The sequence below is a fragment of the Trachypithecus francoisi genome, unplaced genomic scaffold, assembly GCF_009764315.1.
Source record: "Trachypithecus francoisi isolate TF-2019V2 unplaced genomic scaffold, Tfra_2.0 Lachesis_group10, whole genome shotgun sequence".
In the NCBI taxonomy this organism is placed as follows: Eukaryota; Metazoa; Chordata; class Mammalia; order Primates; family Cercopithecidae; genus Trachypithecus; species Trachypithecus francoisi.
Window position 1 is genome coordinate 81,036,943 of NW_022681455.1, and position 25,743 is coordinate 81,062,685.

Genomic DNA, 25,743 nt, shown 5'->3' on the forward strand with positions numbered 1-25,743 from the left:
TCTTATCGCCCAGGCTGGAGTGCAATGGCACGATCTTGGCTCACTGAAAGCTCTGCCTCCCGGGTTCAAGTGATTCTCCTGTCTCAACCTCCCAACTACCTTGGATTATAGGCACTCACCACCATGCCCGGCTAATTTTTGTATTTTTTTTTTTTTTTTTTTTTTTGAGACGGAGTCTCGCTCTGTCGCCCAGGCTGGAGTGCAGTGGCCGGATCTCAGCTCACTGCAAGCTCCGCCTCCCGGGTTTACGCCATTCTCCTGCCTCAGCCTCCCGAGTAGCTGGGACTACAGGCGCCCGCCATCTCGCCCGGCTAATTTTTTTGTATTTTTTTAGTAGAGGCGGGGTTTCACCGTGCTAGCCAGGATGGTCTCGATCTCCTGACCTCGTGATCCGCCCGTCTCGGCCTCCCAAAGTGCTGGGATTACAGGCTTGAGCCACCGCGCCCGGCCAATTTTTGTATTTTTAGTAGAGATAGGGTTTCACTGTGTTGGCCAGGCTGGTCTCGAACTCCTGACCTCAGGTGATCCACCTGACCTGCCTCCGCCTCCCAAAGTGCTAGGATTACAAGAGTGATCCACAGCGCCCAGTCCCTTGTGCTTCTTTATCACGTGACCTGACTCCCCTGCACCCAGTCCACCACCACCTGTCAGTTTCACCTCAGATATCAACACAAGGCCCTGCTCTCTTCTCCAGCCTCGCTGCTTCCTCCAGGCCCAAGTTTCCATCACCACTGACCTGAATAGCTCGGGCAGCCTCCACTGCCACGCACCTCCCCAACTGCCAGACAGCGGCCTGAGAGGGCAAGAAAATCCAGATCAGATCCCACCCCAGCTTAAATCCAGCCGCGGCTTCTCACTGACCTCAGAATAAAAGGCACACTGCCCACTCTGACTGTGCTGGAGTTTCCGTTTGTCCTCGGGCTTCCTCTCCAGCCTTTTGAACCGACCCAGCCTCCTCCTGTGTCTGGAGTCTGACCTGCAGAGGCTGCATCAACCTTTGCTCTCTGCCCTCTGGCTTCTGATTGACTTCGACCAATAGGAGTAGGAGGTGAAGCAGGAGGTCAGCGAGGAGGAGGAGAGAGAGGTGGGGTATTACTTCCCGGTTTCCTCTCTGCTTGGTCATGGGTGACAGCAGCTGGGTCTCTTGGGTGAGAGCTGTGGGCCACCTCCTATAGCTACCGCTGTGACTGGGTTCCCCTCACTAACAGTGCCTTCCTGGCCCATTTAGGACTGAAGGTGGTAACAAGCGCCCCACCGCTGCTGGTCCCAAAGTCCTTTGTTACCTCTTTTCAGTTTCTCTTAACCTGATCCACACCTCCATAAAGAGGGAGGCTGAGGCAAGAGGATCACCTGAACCTAGGAGGTGGAGGCTACAGTGAGCCACGATCACACCACTGCACTCCAGCCTGGGCAACAGAGTGAAACCCTGTCTCAAAAAAACCAAAAAGAGGCCTTTCATTAAACTTTCACCAATTACCCCACCCCTTGAGTGTGCTGTCTGTATCCTGCCTGCATGGTAACTGACAATAAGACCCTTATGCCCAGCTCCCAACCCCCTCACACAACTCTTCCAGCTCCTTTACTATGCTCTGGCCATACCTGGCTCCTTTCTGTCCCTGAGACACACCACGCCTGTGGCCTCGTTGGTGCCACGTATTTTCTGTTCCATCTACCTTGGGACGCTGTTCCCAGATCTTTTATGCAGCTGGTCTCAGCCCAGATGTCACTCTTCAGGGAGACCTTCCCTGACCACCTGTCACACACACTCATCCATATCCTTCGCTTGACTGATATCAATTCAGAATTAACCTCTTCTGTTCCTTGTGGGTTTGTTTCTGTTTATACCTACAGCAATGTTGATTCTGGCCAAGCATGGTGGCTCACATCTATAATCCCAGTGCTTTTGGAGGCTGAGGCAGGAGGATTGCTTGAGCCCAGGAGTTTGGAGTTTGAGACCAGCCTGGGCAATATAGCAGGACCCCATCTCTACAAAAATACAAAAAAAAAAAAAAAGATTAACCAGGCATGGTGGTGTGTGCCTGTAATTCCAGCTACTTGAGAGGTTGAGATGGGAGGATTGCTTGCACCCAGGAGTTCGAGGCTGCAGTGAGCTATGATCTCACCACTGCAGTCCCAGCCTGGGTAAAAGAGTGAGATCTTGTCTTTAAAAAAAAAAAAAAGTTACACAAGGGCAGTCTTTTTTTAAACTAGTCTTTTGTTCACTGCTTTAGTCCTGGCAGTAGTGAACATAAGGGGTCTTGGTAAATATTTGTGGAATTAATAAAGAGCTTTATGTTCATTCTGGAGAGAGTGAGGACACTCACTCTGGAACCCCTGAAGGCAGAGGGTGCCCTGGGGTATCTTTTCCAGGTTATGATCAGGACTTCCTTGCCTCAAATCTCTCCACATCCCCTCTTGGGGTCCCCAAATTCTTACACTTCAGTAACATCCCCAGTCGTGCTTCCTGAGAAGTAGCTGGGTGCTGATGAAAGAGCTTTGGCACAGGGCTCAGACACACCTGGGTTTCACTCCTGACTCTCCTACGCCCATCGCCTCTCTGGCCCTCAGTTCTGCCGTCTATTAAAAAGGAAACCCAAATGGTACCTAGTATACTGGGGTCATGGAAAAGAGCAATGAGACCCAGGCATGTAAGGCGGCCAGCACTGCCCTGTCCCATGCCGGGGATTTGAAGAGCTGCAAAGAGAATGGGATGCCGAAGCATCCCTGAGAAAGGGGCCCTGGGTGTTCCCCACCCAGGCTGAAGCCCACTTAGAAGAGGAGGGTGGACCTGTGAAGGTAGGGTGGTGCCTAGGCTGATGTAGTGGCAGAGGCTTCCAGAGCGCTCCATGCACAAGCTGGTGTAGAGCAGTGCAGGAGTCCCAGGCATGTGAGAGCAATGTGGACATGGTGAAGGATTCAGGAGGGTTAAGAAAAGTTCAGTAATTGGCCAGGTGCAGTGGTTCATGCCTATAATCCCAGCATTTTGAGAGGTTGAGGCAGATGGATCACCTGAGGTCAGGAGTTTGAGACCAGCCTGGCTAATGTGGTGAAACCCCCTCTCCACTAAAAATGCAAAAATTAGCTGGATGTGGTGGCACATCCCTGTAATCCTGGCTATTCGGGAGGCTGAGGCAGGAGAATCACTTGAACCCAGGAGGTGGAGGTTGCAGTGAGCCGAGATGATGCCACTGCACTCCAGCCTGGGCAATAGAGTAAGACTCTGCTTAAAAAAAAAAGAAAAAAAAGAAAAAAAAAGAGAAAGAAAAGAGAAGAGAAGAAAAGAAAAGAGAAAAGCTCAGTAACTTCCCAGTGCATCTCATTGAACTTAGCATGAGTACCCACCTGATCTCAATGCACCCAGGAGTTGGCACACAAGGGCAACAAGGAGCATCCCTCAGAATTGGATGCAGTTGTACATAATGCCACAGCAGCACGTGTGGCCTGAAGTCAAAGACTGGCTGAGAATCTCAGAAAATCATGGATGTCCCCTCCCCAACACCCTGACTTCTGCCCCTGCCGAACTTAAGGGCAACCCCAAGGAATATAAGAAAACCTAAATTGATTGGAAGAATGGACACAAATTAAACATTGTAATGAACTGTATTAGTCCATTTTGCATTGCCATAAAGGAATACCTGAGGCTGAGTAATTCATTAGAAGAAAGCAAGTGTACTTGGCTCAGGTTCTGGTGAGGCATCAGGAAGCTTTTAATCACGGCAGAGAGGAAGAGGAGCCAATGTGTTGCATGATGAGAGGGAGCAAGAGAGAGATGGGAGGTCCTAGACTCTGTTCTTGTTTTAATTTTTCAATTTTTGGGTACACAGTAGTGTATATATTTATGGGGTGTAAGAGATATTTTGATACGGGCAGGCAATGCATAATAATCCTATCAAGGTAAATGGGGGATCCATCATTGGAAGCATTTATCCTTTGTGTTACAAACAAGCCAATTACACTCTTAGTTATTTTTAAATGCACAGTTAAATGATTATTGACTATAGTCATGCAGTTGTGCTATCAAATCTATCAAACACTAGGTCTGATTCTTTTTTTTTTTTTTTTGAGATGAAGTCTCACTCTGTTGCCCAGGCTAGAGTGCAGTGGCGTGATCTCAGCTCACTGCAGCCTCCACCTCCCAAGTTCAAGTGATTCTCCTGCCTCAACCTCCTGAGTAGTGGAGCTACAGGCATGTGCCACCACACCTGGCTAATTTTTGTATTTTTAGCGGAGATGGGGTTTCACTATGTTGGCAAGGCTGGTCTTGAACTCCTGACTCAAGTGATCCATCCACGTAGGCCTCCCAAAGTGCTGGGATTACAGCCATGAGCCACTGCACCTGCCCCTTGTTCATTCTTTCTAACTATTTTTGTACTCATTAGCCCTCCCAACTCTTCCCCACCACCAATCTGCAGCCCCCACTACCCGTCACAGCCTGTGGTCACCATCTTTCCCAGGCTCTTTTTAACAACCAGGTCTCACATGAATAGAATGAGAACTCACTCATTACCGCCAGGAGGGCACCAAGACATTCATGAGGGATCTGCCCCCGTTTCCCACTGGGCACTACCTTTAACATTGGGAATCACATTTCAACATGAGATTTGGAGGAGACAAACATCCCAACCATAGCGCGAAGTGAATGAATAAAGAGAGTGATATTTCCCATGCACCTGAGCTATGGACTGACATTTCTACCACATGGTACATTGCCGGAATCCCCCATTGGGTGTGCGTGTGTTTTGTGACTTGAACAAGGCTGAGAAACCTTGAGACTTATTCCTGGGCCTCTGAAGGGCTGTCCTTATCAGGGACAGCCATTCTGCAGAACTCTGCATGGGGAAGAGTAGAAATGACTGGGGGTGGAAATGTTGTCTGATTAATCACAAGAGAAAGTGCCTCTTAGATGGAGCTGCCCAGTGATGGAAAGGACCACCATGAAAGGAAGTGAGTTTCCTGTTCTTGCAGGTATTCAAGTGACACTATCAGAAGTGTGGAGAAGTAACTCCTACCTGTGGAGTTTGCCTGACTAAAATAACACTGAGGACCTTTTGAAGCTTTATAGGCTATGAGTCTTCAAGCAGAGCCCAGAGTGATGTTGGGTAATCAGAGACAGGGAGTTAGCTGAACGCATGGGGAGAGGAGGAGGAAGAAGAGAAGGAAGACGAATAGGAAACAGTAAGGGAGGAGAGTCGGAGAAAGGAAATAAGGGTCCCAACTGAGAAGGCCCAATATTGGTCAAAAGTTTTTCAAAGATAGGCTGGGTGTGGTGGTTCACGCATGTAATCTCAGCACTTTGGGAAGCTGAGGCGGGCAAATCACTTGAGGTCAGGAGTTCGAGACCAGCATGGCCAACATGACAAAACTCCATTTCTACTAAAAATACAAAAGTTAGGCAGGCATGGTGGTGCGCACCTGTAATCCCAGCTACTTGGGAGGCTGAGGCAGGAGAACTGCTTGAACTCAGAGGGCAGAGGTTGCGGTGAGCTGAGATTGCACCACTGCACTCCAGCCTGGGCAAGAGAGTGAGACTCCATCTCAAAAAACAACAACAACAAAAAGATTTATCAAAGTTAATATTTCCCAAGTGGGGGCCACATGTCCACGACAGTCAGAATAGCTTAAACCAAGCTTGTCCAACCTGCAGCCCGCAGCCCGCAGCCCGCATGTAGTCCAGAATGGCTTTGAATGTGGCCCAACCCAAATTCAAAAACTTTCATAAAACATTATGAGATTTATGCATAGTCCTTTTTTTTTTTTTTTTTTTTTTTTTTTTTAGCTTACCAGCCATCATTAGTGTATTTTATGTGTGGCCCAAGACAGTTCTTCCAATGTGGCCCAGGGAAGCCAAAAGATTGGGCACCCCTGAACTATGCTTCAGTAACAAATTAACCTGAAATCTCAGTGCTTTGACACAGCAAATGTATTTCTCACTCATGTAGAGTCTGGGTGTCCCTATGGCTATGATATCTGGAATGCAAGGAGGATGATGGAATGCAAAAGGGAGATGGAAAAAGCCCACCAGCATTACACTGCTACAGCCCAACAGTGAAACGGTACTTCACTGCCACAGCCCAATAGTAGCACTCGCCAACCAATGCCCAGAACAAGTCATGTGATCCCAAGCATCTGCAAAGGAAGTTGACAAACTTAGAGAAGGCCATGGATATTTTGAAAGCACTAATTTTCTCTACCACAGACACAGACCCATAACGGAGCACAATTTTAGATGGCAAATACGATAATTTTTGGTGAAAATAAATACAGCGTTAAAAAACATTGAGTTGCATAATGAGAAAATTCTTCCCAGATCAATGATCTCAAAAGCCTCATAATTATGAGAAAGTCTCAGTTTGGTGATAATATGTCTTTAACATCTCCCTAAAACTCTAACACTGCTAATCTTTATCAACAAATAAAGCACTGGCCTCAGATTCAGAGCCTTCAAAAAAAAAGAGAATATCCTACTAAGCTTACAAAACACTGGTGTGTTCCCATCATATTCATTTTCATGATTACCTCCTATTTATGGAAAATGATACCAATTTTCCATGTAGGGTGGCAAAGTAAAGTTTCCTTTTTAAATAAATTTATTTTCTAAAATTGACTCTCTTTAACGAAGACTGTTAAGTTAATAGTAGTATAGGTGGTACCGAATATGGTGAACAAGGATTGATGATGGAGTGTGAATTATTGAACTTTGTAAAATTCTGTTCCACCTCCAATTCAGCAGTCCTTATACTGGAGTTTTTTGTTTGTTTGTTTGTTTGTTTAGTATTTAGTATTGCAAAAAAAGATTTTATATATTTAAGGTGTATGACTAATGATTTGATATACATTGTGTCATGATGACCACTATCAAATTCATTAACACATCCATCATCACCCATGTCATACACCAGATCCCCAGAATTTGTTCATGTTATAACTGAAGGTTTGTGCCCTTTGACCAACACTTCCCCATGTATCCGGTAACTACTGTTTTAATCTCTACTTCTATGAATTCAACTTTTTAATATTCCAGGTATAAATAAGATCATACATTATTTGTCTTTCTGTGTCTATCTTATTTCACTTCCCATAATTTCCTCTAAGTTCATCCATGTTGTTGCAAAAGGCAGGATTTCATTCCTTTTTATGGTCAAATAATATTCTCCATTCATCCATCCATGGACATTTAGGTTGTTTCCGTATCTTAGCTACCTGCAACAAACATGAGGTGCAGATATCTCTTCGACAGTGATTTCACAGCCTTTAGATATATACCAGAAGTTAGATGGCTGGATCATATGGTACTTGCATTTGTAGTTTTTTGAGGAACCTCCATACTGTTTGCCCTAATGGCTATATTGATTTCCATTTCCACCAACAGTGCACAAGGATTTCTTTTTCTCTACACCCTCACCAGCACTTGCCAACTCTTATCTTTTTGATAATAGTCATCCTAACAGGTGCGAGATATCTCACTGTAGTTTTGTTTGCATTTCTCTGATGATTAGTGATGTTGAGCACCTTTTCATATACCTGTTGGCCATCTGTATGTCTTCTTTAGAAAAATGCTTATTCAGATCCTTTGCCTTTTTTTTTTCCCCTGTCTATACTCTTACTTTACTTTTTTTTCCTTTTACTTTTATTTTGAGTTCTGGGGTACATGTGCAGGGTGTGCAAGTTTGTTACATAGGTGTACCATGGTGGTTTGCTGCACAGATCAACCCATCACCTTGGTATTAAGCCCAGCATCCATTAGCTATTCTTCCTGATGCTCTGCCAATTTTTAAATAGCATTATTTGGTTTGGGGAGTTTTTCATGTTGTTTTGTTTTGGGGGGTTATTTGGTTGGTTGGTTTTACTATTACGTTTTGTGAGTTTTTTCTATATTTTTTGTATTAGCCCCTTATGAGATGTATAGTTCACAAATATTGTATCCCATTCCATAGGTTGCCTTTTCATTTCATTTATTGTTTCCTTTGGTGTGCAGAAGGTTTTGAGTTTGATGTAGTCCCACTTGTTTATTTTTCCTTTTGTTGTCTGTGCTTTTGATGTCATATCCAAAAAAATCATTGCCAAGATCAATGACAAGGAGCTTTTCCCCTATGTTTTCTTCCATGAGTTTTATGGTTTCAGATCTTACATTTAAGTCTTAAATCCATTTTGAGTAAATTTGTGTAGATAGTGTAAGACAATTGTCCAATTTCAGTCTTTTGCATGTGCCTATCCAGTTTTCTCACCTATACTCACCAGGGATATTGACCTGTGATTTTCTTTTCTTGTAGCATTCTTATCCTACCTGGTCTCTTTCCAGGAATTGACAAGCTTATCCCAAAATTCATACAGAAATCCAAGAATTCTCCCTTGAATCTTAAAAAAAAGTAAAAGTTCAAGAATTCACATTTCTCAGTTTCAAAACTTACTACAAAACTACAGTAATCAAGACAGCACAGTATTGGCATATGTATCAATGAAATAAAATTAGATTCCAGAAATAAATCCATGTAACTATGGTTGATTGATTTGGGGCAAGGGCCTATTCAATGGGAAAGGGATAGTTTTTTCAATAAACGGTGCTGGGACAACTGGATATCTACATTTAAAAGAATGAATAATGTTGAATCCCCACCTCACAGTATATATAAAAATTACCCACAATGAATCAAAGATTTAAATTTTAACAGCTAAAACTATCAAACTCTTTTAAAAATCAGAGAAAGTCTCTGCGACCTTGAATTTGGACCTTAGATCTGATACCAAAATCTTAAGCAAGAAAAAAAGACTAGATAAATTAGACTTCATCACAATTTAAAACTTACTTCAGAGGACACCATTAAGAAAGTGAAAAAATAATCCAAAGAATAGCAGAATATTTTTGCAAGTCATACTTTTAAGGGATTTGAGTCTCAAACATATAAAACTACTACAAATCAATAATAAAAACACAAATAAGGCCAGGCTTGGTTGCTGACACCTGTAATACCAGCACTTTGGGAGGCTGATGTGGACAGATCACCTGAGGTCAGGAGTTTGAGACCAGCCAGGACAACATGGCAAAACCCCATCTCTACTAGAAATACAAACAATTAGCTAGGGGTGGTGGTGCATGCCTGCAATCCCAGCTACTCAGGAGGCTGAAGCAGGAGAATTGTCTGAACCCAGGAGGCAGAGGTTGCAGTGAGCTGAGATCATGCCACTGTACTCCAGCCCAGATGACAGAGTGAGACTCTGTGTTAAAAAATAAATAATAAAATTAAATAAATAAAATTAATAAATAAAATAAAATTTAAATTTAAAAACACAAATAATGCAGTTTTAAAATGGACATGCCAAAATCTAATAGACATGCCTCCAAACAAAATCTACAAATTGCCAGTAAGCACAGGAAAAGATGTTTAACATCATTGTCATCAAGTACATGCAAATCAAAACCACAGTGAAATACTATTTACACTCACTAGATGGCTACAATCAAAATACAGATAATAACAAGGTAAGGATGTGGGGAAACAGGAACCCTCATACACTGCTGATGAGAATGTAAAATGGTGCAACCACTTTGGAAAACAGTCTGGCAGTTTCTCTTTTTCTTTATTTGTTTATTTATTTGTTTATTTATTTATTTATTTATTTTTTGAGACAGAGTCTTGCTCTGTCACCCAGGTTGCAGTGCAGTGGTGCAATCTCGGCTCACTGCAAGCTCTGCCTCCCGGGTTCACGTCATTCTCCTGCCTCAACCTCCCGAGTAGCTGGGACTACAGGCACCCACCACCATGCCCAGCTAATTTTTTGTATTTTTAGTAGAGATGGGGTTTCACCATGTTAACCAGGATGGTCTCGATCTCCTGACCTCGTGATCTGCCCGCCTCCACCTCCCAAAGTGCTGGGATTACCAGCATGAGCCACCACGCCTGGCTGGCAGTTTCTCAAAAGTTGAACATAGAAAGTATTTGTCAGGGTTCTCAGAGGCACAGAACCAATGGGATATATGTATATATGAAAGGGAGCTTATTAGGGAGAATTAGCTCACATGATTACAAGGCAAAGTCCCATAATAGGCCATCTGCAAGCTGGGAAAGAGAAAAGCCAGTAGTGGCTCAGTCTGAGTCCAAAAACCTCAAAACCAGGGAAGCTGACAGTGTAGCCTTCAGTCTGCAGCCAGAGGCCCAAGAGCCCCCAGCAAGCTGTTGGTGCACGTCTCAGAGTCCAAAGGGCTGGAGAACCTGGAGTCTGATGTCCAAGGGCAAGAGGAGCAGAAGCAAGCATCCACCGTGGGAAGAAGAAAGAAACCAGAAGACTAGGCAAAATAAGTCTCTCCTTCTGCCTGCTTTGTTCTGACTGTGCTGGCAGTCAGTTGGATAGTGCCCACCCACATTGAGGGTGAGTCTTCCTCTCCCAGTCCACTGACTCAAATATCAATCTTCTCTGGCAACACCCTCACAGAAACACCCAGAAACAAAATTTTACCAGCCATCTAGGCATCCTTCAATTCAATCAAGTTGACACCTAATATTAACTATCACATAGCGTTATCATGTGAACCAGCAATTCTGCTCCTAAGGATATGCCCAAAAGGATGAAAACTTATGTCCACACAAAATCTTCTCCGTAATATTTACGGTGGCATTATTCATAGTAGCCCAAAAGTGGAAACAACCCAACATCCATCAACTGATGAATAGATAAATAAATTATGGTCTATCCATACCATGGAATATTATTCAGCGATAAAAAGAAATGAAGCGGCCAGGCATGGTGTCTCACGCCTCTAATCCCAGAACTTTGGAAGGCCAAAGCAGATGGATCACCTGAGGTTGGGAGTTTGAGACCAGCCTGACCAATATGGTGAAACCCCGTCTCTACTAAAAATACAAAAATTAGCTGGGCGTCATGGCGGGCACCTGCAGTCCCAACTACTCAGGAGGCTGAGACAGGAGTGTTGCTTGAACCTGGGAGGTGGAGGTTGCAGTGAGCCAAGATGGCGCCACTGCACTCCAGCCTGGGCAACAGAGCAAGACTCTGTTTCAGAAAAAAAAAAAGAAAAGAAAAGAAAGAAAATAAAAGAAAAATCAAGTACTGATACATGCTACGAGATGAATGAACCTTGAAAACATTATTCTAATTAAGAGAAGCAAGTCTCAAAGAACCATGCATGATTCAATTTATATGAAATGTCCAGAATAGGCAAATCTACAGATACAGAACATAGATGAGTGGTTATCTAGGGCTGGGAGCATGGAGTGTGGGAGAGTGAGAGTGTGGGGTGATGGCTAAGGGGTGAATGTTACTGGAGTAATGAAAATGTTTTTTATTTTTATTTATTTATTTATTTACATTTATTTATTTTTTTGAGACAGAGTCTTGCTCTGTCGCCCAGGCTGGAGTGCAGTGGCACGATCTCAGCTCACTGCAAGCTCCGCCTCCCGGGTTTATGCCATTCTCCTGCCTCAGCCTCCCGAGTAGCTGGGACTACAGGCGCCCGCCACCACGCCCAGCTAATATTTTGTATTTTTAGTAGAGACAGGGTTTCACCGTGTTAGCCAGGATGGTCTCAGTCTCCTGACATCGTGATCCGCCTGCCTCGGCCTCCCAAAGTGCTGGGATTACAGGCCAGCACTTTGAGTGAGTGAGCCACTGCTCCCGGCCGAAAATGTTTTTAAATTGATAGTGATGATTGACGCACAACTGTGAGAATATGCAAAAAGCAAATGAATTGTAAGAAAATGTCTTACGTGCCTTACACTTACAAAATGGGGAGCAGGGAATGGAGATAGGTGAAGACAGAGAGGTCAGCAGAGCAAAGCTAAGAATCATTAGGTTAACAAAGGTGGATCGGGAGCCCACCAAGTGGAGGCAGCCTCAGGGAAGGGGAATCTGTCTGAACAGGGACAGGATCGTTGTGCATGGGCGTGCACGTTCCCACACCAGGGCATCCTACAGAAGGGCGAATGGGGGCTGAATTTACCCAGGTTCTGCTTACCAAGCCCGTGCCCACATGGCTGATCCTGTCCCCAAGCTGTTTTTAATAACTCACACTAAGGCCCTGTGGGAGGTTCGTGGCCCTCCTGCCAAGCTGACTCAGTCCTGCTCTAACAAAGCTATGAGACCACGTTCCTGCCACGTCTGGGTCCCTGAGTCTCTGCTAAGGCTGACCGCAGCCCTGGTCCAGGAGTGAACGTGACCCAGGACCGGCCAATCAGAGTGCTCCATCCCCTTGAACACAGGGATTGGTTCAAGGACAGGGATTGGTTCAAAGACAAACATGTGACCTAAAATGATCCAATAAGATTTTCTTTCCCAAGAATTTGAATATTGAATGAAGTGATCCCGTGCTGGAAAGTGATTGCAGCTATTTCATTGTGATGGTGAAGCTGTGAGTAGAGTCCTACCAGGCCCTGCCTCCCAGTCCCCCATCCAGCTGTGGCAGTTCAGCAGTTCCTCCAACAGGCTGATCCACCCCACAACCTTGCCATGAAGCCTGTGTTTTCTGCCTGTGTTGCTCTTTCTCACGTGCAACCACACACTGGCCCCTGCAAGAGCTGTATGATCTCGGGAGGGCCCTCCCCAGCCAAGCACCCCCTGAGCCCAGCCTCCAGAAGGTTCCTCTCCACCATCTACAAGGTCTTTGTCTCTACGTGCTTCTCGGTACATACAAGGTCAATAGCAGCTTTTTAGAGGTAACTCCATCAACTGGCCAGGAAACCCTTCCCAGGCTTCCTCTCCAGCTTCTTGAGGTTAATCTGACCCCAAAGGAGAGGCAGTGGGTGCCAGAAGCAGATCCTGCTGGGTGCCAGGACACTCATGGACTGTGGGACTTTGGGCAGGGTGTCACCCCTCTCAGGCCCTCTATTTCCAAATTAGAGAAATGAGAGGGTCAGAGTGGACCCAACAGCTCCCATTTACAAAAGCAGAGAGGGGTGGGATGGCAGAATGTTTAGGAACGTGGAGGCTGTCTCCTTAGAATCCCAGCTCTGCCCCTAACTGCCTCTCCGCCTCAGCTTCCTCCTCCATAAATTAGGAACAGAAATAAGACCCACCTCCTTGGGTTGTTCTGAGGATCAAATAATTTAACATTTGTGAAGTGCTTAGAACACTGGCTGGCAGGGGGGAAAGCTCGACGAATGTGAGCTATTAATAATATTACATTACATTGTATAATATACATCATATCTTTTACATATCACAAAGACCTGGGAAGTCAATTCTATTATCGCTATTTTATATACGAGAGAACAGCTTGGAGATGTAAAGGGACTTACCCAAGGTCACACAGGCGGGAAGGGAGGACCTTGGATCCATACCCAGGGTTGCCTGACTCAGATAAGCCTGTGATCTTGACTATTTGCCCTTCCTGCTCTGATGTTCTCAGCCACTGTTTCCCATTGTGTTACCACTAACAGGACACAAGATGACGTTAAGTCATATGTGGATCTTTTGTTTTATGATATTATTCATTTATTTTCATGCTTACCTTCTGTTCATGGCAAGTGAATGCAGGCTTTCCATTTACTCAAACGTATTTAAGTAAAAAAGAAAGTCCCTTAGCCTGGCACAGTGGCACATTCCTGTAGTCTCAGCTACTAGGGAGGCTGAAGCAAGATGATCTCTTGAGCCCAGGAGTTTGACTTCAGCCTGAACAACATGGCAAGACCCCATCTCTTTATTTAAAAAATAAATAAAATAGTTCTTTCATCAAAAAAGAAGGGTGGTAGATGTTAGTCCAGACTGCACCATTTTGTAAGCCCCCCACCATTTCGCAGACCTTGGTCAAAGTGAAACATTCCATGGGGGTTCAGGCCATGAGAAACAGCCTGCTTCTTATCATATTCTGCTGAGAGAAAGTTCAAGGAAAACCACATTCTGCTGGAACAAGGGCCAGAACCACCCATCCTGGGAACACATTATCAACATTTTCCCAGGAATCAGGCCATGCCCCCACATTCCAGACTCTTCCCCACAGGCCTATAATTGCCCCCACCTGTAAGCAGTGGTGGGCACTGACATTAAGCTGAACCCCCACGTCTGCAGGTTTATGCTGGACATAAATGCCTGCATTTGCTGTTGAGCCTTTCTCTCTCTCTCTCTCCATCTTTCTTTAACCCTTATCTTCCCTTCAAAACCTACCCATAGGATTATAAATCATTCTACTATAAGGACACACGCACACGTATGTTTATTGCACCACTGTTCACAACAGCAAAGACTTGGAATCAACCCAAATGCCCATCAATGATAGACTGGATAAAGAAGATGTGGCACATATACACCATGGAATACTATGCAGCCATAACAAAGAATGGGTTTCATGTCCTTTGCAGGGACAGGGATGAAGCTGGAAACCATCATCCTCAGCAAACTAACACAAGAACAGAAACCCAAACACCGCATGTTCTCACTCATAAGTGGGAGTTGAACAATGAGAACACATGGACACAAGGGGGAAACAACACACACCAGGGCCTGTCACGAATGGGGGGCAAGGGGAGGGAGAGCATTAGGACAAATACCTAATGCATGTGGGGCTTAAAATCTAGATGACAGGTTGATGGGTGCAGCAAACCACCATGGCACATGTATACCTGTGTAACAAACCTGCACGTTCTGCACATGTATCCCAGAACTTAAAGTAAAATTTAAATTATTTTTAATGAGAATGGCTCAGGATGTAACTGCAGCTTTATTCCTGTGTTCATGATGCCCTTAAACTTCATTGAGTAAGACATATCTTCTTCTGCCTTGGTTGGAAACTTCCCACAGACCCCTGAGACTCTTCTGCTCTTGACTGCCCAATGATACCAGCACTAGAAATGTCAGCCTCACAAGAGCAGACATCTGTGTTTGTTTGACGATGTAATGCAGCATCTAGAGGAGTGTTACACAGTAAATATTTGTTGAAAGATTAAAATAGAGTCTCAATTCAATAAATAGTGTGTCCAGACCAAAGTAGTAATCCAACTCTGAACTCAATTTAACCATCAGTCTTGCAGTTTCCAAGCTCCACTCTGTCTGACTGGAAGGTAGCACTGGGAAGGCGGGTGTGATTGGCTTCTCTCTTCCTTCAATCTGTCTGCCCCCATTGGGAAACTAAGACCTCTCCCTTCTGGGGCTGATACATGGGGACGAAAGAAGGCAAAGCGGTAGGAATTGCAATTATGTGAACTCATGCTGTGCATGCTGGCTTTGTCACCTCTAGACCTGGCAGATGTTGAATACTGATCCTTTCATGGAGGACTTGTTAGCACTTTGGAGTTTCCTGCTGGAGCCTTTCCATCTGAAATCTGGGTGCATCTCTGTTACAGGTGCTCTTTCCTTGGCCCTATGCATTCACTTCCACATTCCACAAGGCCCTATTGGATGGGTCCCACAATGATCCCACATCAGCTCCCCCTCCCCTAGCGAATCCATAGGAAACAGCCATACATTCCTTGCCTTGACAACCTCTGCAGGTACAAACTGAACCCAACAGAGTTTTCCTGGTACCACTGGCTGCTTTGCCTTTTGCAAGAGGTGAAGTGACTCAAGCACTGGTGTTCCATGTCTCCCAACTGCATTTAGGAAACACATTTCAAGCTCATCTAGGAGAAGAGTCTCTAAAAGTTGATAGTGCTCACCAAATACCTATGTGCTCCTCTGCTTCTCAGTCCCTGTTGCATTTGGATGGAGACCATGAAACAAGTTCTGGCCAGTGAAGTGAATGGAATGGCCACATGTCTCTTCTGGACAGAGGCACTTGAGAGTCAAATGTTTCCATCCTCTATCTCTTCTCCCTTAAAGGCAATGAGTTCCAGACAGCACCACCATAAGAGGAAGAGGACAACTGGAACTGCACCAGACTTCAACTTGAGCTTGAAATAAATTGTTATTGGATTAAGCAACTGAGATTTCTGGGTTTATTTGTTACTGCAACAAAGCCTGTCCTATCCCAACTAATATACCCCATATTCTAGTCTTAAGGTTGTGCTCTGCACACCCATCCCTAGATTTGAGATAAAGAGAGCAGGTACCCTTTATTCCCTAAAGTAAGGAGAGGATAAGGCTTGCAGGAGTGCTTTCTATACAGATATCATCTTTAGAAATTATTTGTTTCTTCTTCATTCTCAATTATTTTCTATTTCTGAAACAGGTAAAAGGGGATTGAGAATTGCGGTACATGTGCCCAACTATTTCATTTGAAAATCTGCATAGCTGGGTGCAGTGGTTCGTGTCTGTAATCCCAGCACTTTGAGAGGCCAAGGCAGGCAGATCGCTTGAGGTCAGGAGTTCGAGACCAGCCTGGCCAACATGGTGAAACCTCATCTCTACTAAAAATACAAAAGTTAGCCAGGTGTGGGGGCAGGCACCTGTAATCCCAGCTACTCAGGAGGCTGAGGCAGGAGAATCACTTGAACCCAGCAGACAGAGGTTGTACTTGAACTCAGAAGACAGAGGTTGCACAAGAATCACTTGAACCTGGGAGATGGTGGTTGTTCAAGAATCACTTGAACTCCAGGAGACAGAAGAGCTGAGATCACGCCACTGCACTCCAGCCTGGGTGACAGAGCAAGACTCTGTCTCAAAAAAAAAAAAAAAGAAAGAAAGAAAAGAAAAGAAAAAAATCTGCATACAGAGAATCGGTACCTCAGTTTGAAATTTCCCTTCTGGCTGGGCGCAGTGGCTCACGCCTGTAATCTCAGCACTTTGGGAGGCTGAGGCAGGCGGATCACAAGGTCAGGAGATTGAGACCATCCTGGCTAACACGGTGAAACCCCATCTCTACTAAAAATACAAAAACTTAGCCGGGCGTGGTGGCAGGCGCCTGTAGTCCCAGCTACTCGGGTGGCCGAGGCAGGAGAATGGCACGAACCCAGAAGGCGGAGCTTGCAGTGAGCTGAGATCGTGCCACTGCACTCCAACCTGGGCAACAGAGCGAGACTCTGTCTCAAAAAAAAAAAAGAAAGAAAAAGAAATTTCCCTTCGATCTTATCTTCATGCCTAAGTGAAACTTCAATTTTAACATCCTATTACACAAGACTGTTGTGCAAATAACAAGATTGAATAGTATTAATTACCATTCCATGCGTTAAGTTGTGCTGGGCAAGTAACATTCATTATTACAATTAATTCTCATAGCAACTCTTAGAGACAAGTTACTTTTGTTATGATCCCCATTTTACAGATGAAAAAACTGAGGGTCAGAGAGGTAAGTGACTTGCCCAAAGGTACACACTAGGAACCAGAAGAACAGTGGCTTCAACCCAAGTCACACTGGTGTCAACACCCCTACTGGTAGCCATATGAACCTCCCTGCCTTGAGCTTCTTCAGTAACAAGGTCAGGAGACTAAAGTTCCCTGACATCACCTGTCTGCCTGTTGGTCAGCAGTAGTAGTGACAACACCAATATTTGTACCCAGGTCCCTGTCAACAAAGCTGGTGACTATATGACCTCCATGTTTGTCAGGCATCCAGTAGGTAGCAGGTACATGATAACATCAGCTCTTCCTTCTATCTGCAGGGAACAACCTAGTTAATCAACCTAATGGCTTTCCTTTCAAGAGTCCCAATCTCTTTGGCAGATCCAGCAGATATATCCAAGGTTTCTTAAGAGTTACATCTCTCCGCCCCCACCTCATTCCCATGACCATCCCTTGAGAAGTCCCCTCTGTTTCACCCTTCACTTCCCTTTGAAAGGTCTATGCTTGTCCTCCCTCTTCCCAGACACTGTCAAACACCACTGTCCTCCCTGGTCAATCGCTCTAGATGTGTTATTTAAGGCAAACTCATTTGTCCCTAACACAAATGTAAGATGTAATTCCCCAAGAATTCAAATGTAATTTAAAGTTATTTTCCAATATCTAATTTGCCTTTTATTTATTTAGGGCGATATTTCAGCAGGAGCCTCCCAGCCAAAGTGCCAGCATTTGTTTACAGTGTCAGGCCGAGCAATGGTGGCAAACCACAAACCCCAGACACAGACGTTACCGATTAAAAAAGTAATTACAACATTGAACACAACCTTAAATAAAAGCAAAAATGCAGGAGACAAGAGGGGAAGCAAAAACATAAATTGAAAACAATGCTGTTTTCCCCAGATGTTTTGTAATATTTTCAACCTGCCTGGTACTGGTGCCCTGCCCTGGCTGTGCCAGACACAAGCAAAGCATCTGGTGAGGAGGGGTGGGGTGGCTCTGCTCTGAAAAGAGGTGCAAAGAAGTGCCTAATCATCAGAGATCATCTGTCTGCCTGTTTGCCTGTCTGTCTTTTGTTTAACATCTTGCTCTGCTGAGAACCTACTTACACTGATCCTCAGGGGATTAATTGTATACTATACTATGGCAAATGACCAAAACCCAACACAACTCAAACTGACTTAACTAGGAAATGGGCATGTTCTGGTTCATGACAGACCATCTGTAGTTCTAGTTTCAGGCACAGTTGGATCCAGGGGCTCAATGTCAAGTAGAATCTCTCAGTATCTATCACTTGGCTCTTCTTTCCACAAAGTTGACTTCATTTTCAATCAGGCTTTCTCTACCTAGTGGCTAAGATAGAATCCTAGCAGCTTTAAGCTTACATCCCATAAGCTCAGTGTTCCCCCAAAGAAACTTTTCCACCATTCTAGCAAAAATATCAAGTCAGCCTTTCATTGGCCCAACTTGGGTCATGTGCTGATCTATGAACCAATGATTGTAGCTAGGGAGTTTCAGTCCTTCCATTGGCCAGGCCTGGGTCAGAGTCCCACCTCTTGAGAACAAAGGTAGGACCAGTCCAACCCAAACTGAGATTGAGAGTGAGTGAGAGATAATTCGTGAAAAGAAAATTGAGGTTCCCACAAGAACTGAAGGAGCAATAAGGCACTGGGTGAGTAAACACAACTGATTTCCACCAGAGATTTGAACACTTTCTGTCCATTTCTAACACCTCTATGCTTTCTACAGTATCTCCAGACCACATTTTTAGACTTGTGAGTACAATACAGTGACCTCTGCTCCATTGTTGGGAGGATAATAGGACTGTCCTATAGAATATCAAACTTGTGGATTCTTCCCTCGATTTTATTAAAAGATTCTGTCAACTATAACATAGCACAACTGGGAACAGCTGACATTTTGTAGCCACCAGTTTAGCCTGCTTCAAGTGGCCCAGGATTTCCTACAAGATGAATATAACAAGAGCTTTGGGGTTTGAATGAGTCAATAATTGATGTCTAATTGTCTAACAACTAAGTCACAGGAGAGGCAGGAAGTATAGTAGCTGTAAGCATTTCCATATTCCTCTATACCAGGAATGGTTCTTAGGAACCTAGATCCAGTCTCTCATTTATTCCTTGCGAACCTAGATTCCTTAGGAACCTAGATCCAGTCTCTCATTTATTCTCTCATTTATTACTTTGGAACTGACCCCAAACCAGTGTTCCTGGTTCCTGCTTATACCCCAAGGAGTGACTGTGTATGTGAACTGATAGAATTGATTGTAGAGATGAAACTCTGGGGCCAAATGTGTGTAACTCTTGGCCACACTTAGCACGGAAGGAGTTGGATCATTCTCTCTCAACAGATATCCAAGAACTGGATTTCACATAATCACAGAACAAAGCATTCACAAGACTGTGCAGAACTTCACTTCAACAGCAACCCCTCTGGCAACAAGACGCAACTGCAGCAGTGAACTAACCAGACCCCTGTCCTTAGCCATTTTTAATTTAGCCATGGGCAGACACTCCCTTTGGAACTAAGAACACCTGTAAGGTTCACAGATCATTTAAGGGGGCAGGGAGAACTCCACAAAAAAAGTGAGAAACATTCTACTAATAAGGCAGGTGGTTGCTGAAGCAATTGATAGGGAAAATGAAAGCACTCTGCCTCATTCAGGCCCCAAGTTTGTGGAGATGTTCTTGCTGCCAACGCAAGGAATAAATGAGAGACTGGATCTAGGTTCCTAAGAACCGTTCCTGGTATACAGGAATATGGTAATATTTGCCCTCTTACAATTCCAATCGACAGCACTTTTTCCCTTTTTAATTTTTTTTTTTTTAATTTTTTGAGACAAGGTCTTGCTCTGTCACCCAGGCTGGAGTACAGTGCTATGATCTCAGCTCACTGCAACCTCCACCTGCTGGGTTCAAGTGGCTCTTCTGCCTCAGTCTCCTGAGTAGCTGGGACTACAGGCATGTACCACCTCACTTGGCTAATTTTTTTTGCATTACTAGAGATGGGGTTTCACTGTGTAGGCTGGGCTAGTCTCAAACTCCTGGCCCCAAGTGATCCACCCGCCTTGGCCTCCCAAAGTGCTGGTATTACAGGCATGAGCCACCACATCCAGCCATTTTTTTTAGTTTTTATTGCTGTTGTCACTTGCCAGAGACCATGATCGTCTCTTACTCAAACACCACTGTACTTAATGTAATCCCATCTGAAATTCTGTGAGGTAGATAGCATTATCATTCATCACCACATTATCGATTTTTTGTAATGGAGGTTCAGAAAGGGAAGATGATGCGCCCAAAGTCACACCATGGTAGAACTAGGACTAGAACTCAGATTTCCCGCTCCCCGACTAGTGCTTCCATTAACTAAGGGCTTTGTATTCTCAAACACAATGGGCAAAGGGAGACAGAAAACTTGTGTTTCTTGAACATCTGTGATGGCAGGCACCATGCTGGGCATGTTTACGTATATCAGCTCATTTACTCTTCTCCATAGTCCCATGAGGCCTCTGTGGTATTATTTCCCCCATGTTAGTCAAATGGAGGCACAAAGAGGGAGGCAGGACCTTTCCCTGAATCACTAAACAGCTAGGGTCTCTGAAGGGATTCAGCATAAAGAGGACATTTTTCCAGAAGGAAGCTCCCTGCCCAATGGGACTGGTGGAGTCTCATCCTCACCCTTACTCTCCAGAGACATCACCGAACCGCACCTCGCTTCCCAGGAAATAAATTCTGGGCACACTCCAGGGTCTCTGAAAAAGACTCCCTCACCTCCAGCTTTGCCAGCTGGCTCCATCCAAGAGTGAAACTGGCCCAATTTTCCCAATGGACAGATGCTTACAGTGTTCTGAATAAACACAGAAGTTGACCCTCCCAGTCTTAAAACCTGAAACTTACTTTTGTCTCATCTGAGTTCCTTTCTCAGGAAACAGACAGTCAGTCCTCCCAGATAGTATCAAGGAACTGAAACTCATCAGATCACTGCAGCTAGACAATGAGACACCAGACCTCTCATCCATCATGACTGCTTCCTTACCCCTCCCTAACTTCTGTCTTTCTGCATATAGTTACATTTCCTCCCCAGAATATAACTCCCAATTTTAGTCAGTTGGAGACACAGATTTGAGTCTCTCCCTGACTAACAGCACCCAAATAAAGACTTCTTCCCTGGCAATGCTTGTGGTCTCAGCGACTGGCTTTCTGTGTGGTGAGCAACAGGACCTAGATCAAACCCTTGACATTTTGGCAACAAGAGGAGAGGTATCTGGGCTAGAATTGTGATGCCAGGTGATCTAGAGGTAAAGAGAGACAACCCAACAGAGACTGAGAGAATAAAGAGAGATGAAAGAAAGAAAGAAAGAAAGAAAGAAAGAAAGAAAGAAAGAAAGAAAGAAAGAAAGGAAGGAAGGAAGGAAGAAGGAAGGAAGAAGGAAGGAAGGAAGGAGGAAGGAAGGAAGGAAGGAAGAAGGAAGAAAGGAAGAATGAAAGAAAGAAAGAAAGAGGGAGGGAGGGAGGGAGGGAGGGAGGAAGGAAAGAGAGAGAAAGAAAGAAAGAAAGAAAGAAAGAAAGAAAGAAAGAAAGAAAGAAAGAAAAAGAAAGACAGACATATAGGGAGAGGAGAGAAAGGGAGAAGAGAGAGAGAAAGAGCAAGAGAGGAATGAAGAGGAAGAAAGGAAATGGTAAAGGACATAGCAGAGGATAAGGGGAGAGGGAGGAGGAATCTGGGATGTAAACATGTAAAACTTTGGTATAAAAGGAAAAAATGAAGTTATTTTTTAAATATACTGAGTTCCTAATTGGTATCCATCTCTGTACTCAACATCACAAAAATAAAGTCCAGACTCTGAAGCATGTAAATGAACAATTTTACAATTGTTCATTTGATTATATGTCTGTGATATGGTTTGGCTGTGTCCCAACCCAAAGCTCATCTTGAATTGTAGCTTCCATAATCCCATGTGTAGTAGGAGGGACCCAGTGGGAGGAAATTGAATCATGGGGGCTGGTTTTCCCATGCTGTTCTCATGGTAGTGAATAAGTCTCACAAGATCTGATGGTTTTATAAAGGGCAGTTAGTTCCCCTGCACACGCCCTCGTGCCTGCTGCCATGTAAGATGTGCCTTTGCTCCTCCTTCCCCTTCTGCCATGATTGTGAGGCTTCCCCAGCCATGTGTAAATGTGAGTTCCTTAAACCACTTTTTCTTTATAAATTACCTAGTCTCGGGTATTTTTTCATAGCAATATGAAAATGGACTAATACAGGCTGCCACAAGGAACAGGAAAGGGCCAGAGACAAGGCAGAGATGGAGCATGCTAGAAAACAGATCTTGTCATGAAAACTGGAGTCTAAAACTGTCATTAAAGATTCCCTGAAAGCTTGCAGATTTACACTTAGGGATTTACAAGTGCTCAGCAAGAATGTATTAAAATTTTAGTGTGTTCACAAATACTAGTACATTCTGGATCATCTTCCTGACAACCAGGATGGAATCCATGCATTGATTTGATTTGTGATCATTTTGGGGTCTAGTAACAATGTGTGCTTTTTTCTCATTAAACTTTGTTTTAATGGGTCTCAAAATTCTGTGACAGATTTTTGGTCAAGTTGCTTTCATTGAAAAGTACTGATTTTAAAAACTAATAATTTAAAACTGCCACATGAAAAAAAAAAGTGGTCCACAAAACATTCTCCTTTCCTTCTGAAGGTTTTATGATGCATTGTTATCATTAACCAGTCTTTTACTATTAAACTTAAATGGCAAATTGAAACAAACAGTTCTGAAACTGTTCTTCCATCAACTAAGACCAGGGTAGCAGGTATTAGGGATAATATTCATTTAGCCTTCTGAGCTTTCTGGGCAAAGTTGGTGACCTTGCCAGCTCCAGCAGCCTTCTTGTCCACTGCTTTGATGACACCCACAGCAACTGTCTGTCTCATATCACGAACAGCAAAGAAACCCAGAGGTGAATAGTCTGAGAAGCTCTCAATACACATGAGCTATCTAGGAACCATATCAATGATGGCAGCATCACCAGATTTCAAGAATTCTGGGCCATCTTCCAGATTTTTACCAGAATGGTGATCAATCTTTTCCTTCAGCTTAGCAAACTTGCATGCAATGTGAGCCGTGTGGCAATCCAGTACAGGGGCATAGCCTGCATTGAATTGGCCTGGATGGTTCAGGATAATCACCTGAGCAGGGAAGCCAGCTGCTTCCATTGGTGGGTTTCTTTTTTGCTGTCACCAGCATCATTGCTATGACGAACCTCCTTGACAGACATGTTCTTTACATTGAAGCCCACATTGTGCCCAGGAAGAGCTTCACTCAGAGCTTCATGGTGCATTTCAACACAATTTACTTCCGTTGTAACACTGACAGGAGCAAAAGTGACCACCATACCGGGTTTGAGAACACCAGTCTCCATTCGGCCAACAAGAACAGTACCAATACCACCAATTTTGTAGACATTCTGGAGAGGCAGGCGCAAGGGTTTGTCAGTTAGACGAGTTGGTGGTAGGATGCGGTCAAGAGCCTCAAGCAGTGTGATTCCACTGGCATTACCATCCTTATGGGTGGCTTTCCATCCCTTGAACCAAGGCATATTAGCACTTGGCTCCAGCATGTTGTCACCATTCCAACCAGAAATTGGCACGAATGCTACTGTGTCAGGGTTGTAGCCAATTTTTTTTTTTTTTTTTTGAGACGGAGTTTCGCTCTTGTGGCCCAGACTAGAGTACAATGGTGTGATCTTGGCTCACTGCAACCTCTACCTCCTGGGTTCAAGCAATTCTCCTGCCTCAGCTTCCTGAGTAGCTGGGATTACAGCTGTGTGCCACCATGCCCAGCTAATTTTTGTATTATTAGTAGAGACGGAGTTTCACCGTGTTGGCCAGACTGGTCTTGAACTCCTGACCTCAGGTGATCCATCCACTTCAGCCTCCCAAAGTGCTGGGAGTACAGGCGTGAACCACTGCGTCCTGCCAAATTTTCTTAATGTAAGTGCTGACTTCCTTAACGATTTGCTCGTATCTCTTCTGGCCATAGGGTGGCTGAGTGCAATCCATTTTGTGAACACCAACAATTAGTTGTTTCACACCTAGTGTGTAAGCCAGAGGGCATGCTCCTAGGTCTGTCCATTCTTGGAAATACCAGCTTCAAATTCACCACCACCACCAACAGCAGTCAGGACAGCACAGTCAGCCTGAGATGTCCCTGTAATCATGGTTTTGTGAAGTCTCTGTGTCGTGAAGCATCAGTGATAGTCACATAGCACTGCCTGGTCTCAAAATTCCACAGGGAGATATCAATGGTGATACCATATTCACGCTCAGCTTTCAGTTTATCTAAGTCCCAGGCATACTTGAAGGAGCGCTTTCCCGTCTCAGCAGCCTCCTTCTCAAATTTTTCAATGGTTCCTTTGTCAAAGCCACCACATTTGTAAATCAGATGCCAGTGGAGGTAGACTTGCCTGAATCTACATGTCCAATGATGACAATATTGGTATGAGTATTTTCCTTTCCCATTCTGGCTTTAGGAGTAGTTTTCATGACACCTGTGTTCTGGTGGCAAAACCATTGCCAAAAAAAAAAAAAAAAAAAGAAGTAATAATGTTTTAATTGTCCCAGGACAAGGGGGAAAGACAGGGATAGACTTGATACATAAATGATGTGTTTGTGCCAGACAAAGACTGTGAGATATGATGAGGTTTCTCTTCAAATAATCTAATAAATCTTTTATTCTTTAATTAACAGTACCCCCCGCCTCCGCTTTTCCTTCTTCTCCTTTTTCCTTTTTGCCTTTGTTAAATGCCCAGGCACGCCACAATACCAGGCATTATCAATACAAACTCACATTCTTTCCTTATTAAAAACAAAAAACAAAAAAAAAAAACTAACTTTCTAGCTCATTACAACATACCTTCCCCTTCCTCTCCACCTTCTTTTACGTGCCCACCTTATCTAAAAATATTCAAATGTTCAGCCAACCGAAATTAGTTTAAATTGTATGACCCGACCCTGGCCAATGGGGAAAGGTACAGGGGCAGGACTTGCATTAAAAATAAAGACTCTTGTGCCCCTTTGTTCACGTGTGCTCTCATGGCAACTGGCCAAAGAGGCACCCCTCTGCACAGAAGTAAAATTGCTTTGTTAAAAATCCTTCGTTTGAGTGCTGAATTTCTTTAAAAATTTTAAGCGTTATTCCTAACAAGACCAACTGAATGGCTTGCAATGCCAGTTACGTTCTAGAACCAAACTGAGGTTCATTCACCCAGAACAGTAAATCCAGATACTCACCCACAGGTGTTTGCAGTGATAGAAAGAAAGTCATTTATTGCAGGGTGCCCCCCAACGAGAATCAGGGCAGGTCATGCTTAAGACCCAAACTCCCCAGTGGCTACAAGTCAAGTACCTGCAAGGTAAGGGTTTTTTTCACTGGTAGTGATGGTGGTTTTCTTTAGACAGGGTCTTGCTCTGTCCTCTGTTGCCAAGCCTAGAGTGCAGTAGCATGATCATAGTTCACTGTATCCTCGTTCTCCTGGGCTCAAGTGATCCTCTAGCCTCAGCCTCCCAAGT

At 44.3% G+C, this 25,743-nt stretch overlaps 1 pseudogene; it reads right to left on the reverse strand.

Moving 5' to 3' along the window:
• Window positions 1-22,982: 22,982 nt before the first annotated feature.
• On the reverse strand, window positions 22,983-24,741 carry LOC117087555 (annotated as a pseudogene).
• Window positions 24,742-25,743: the final 1,002 nt, after the last annotated feature.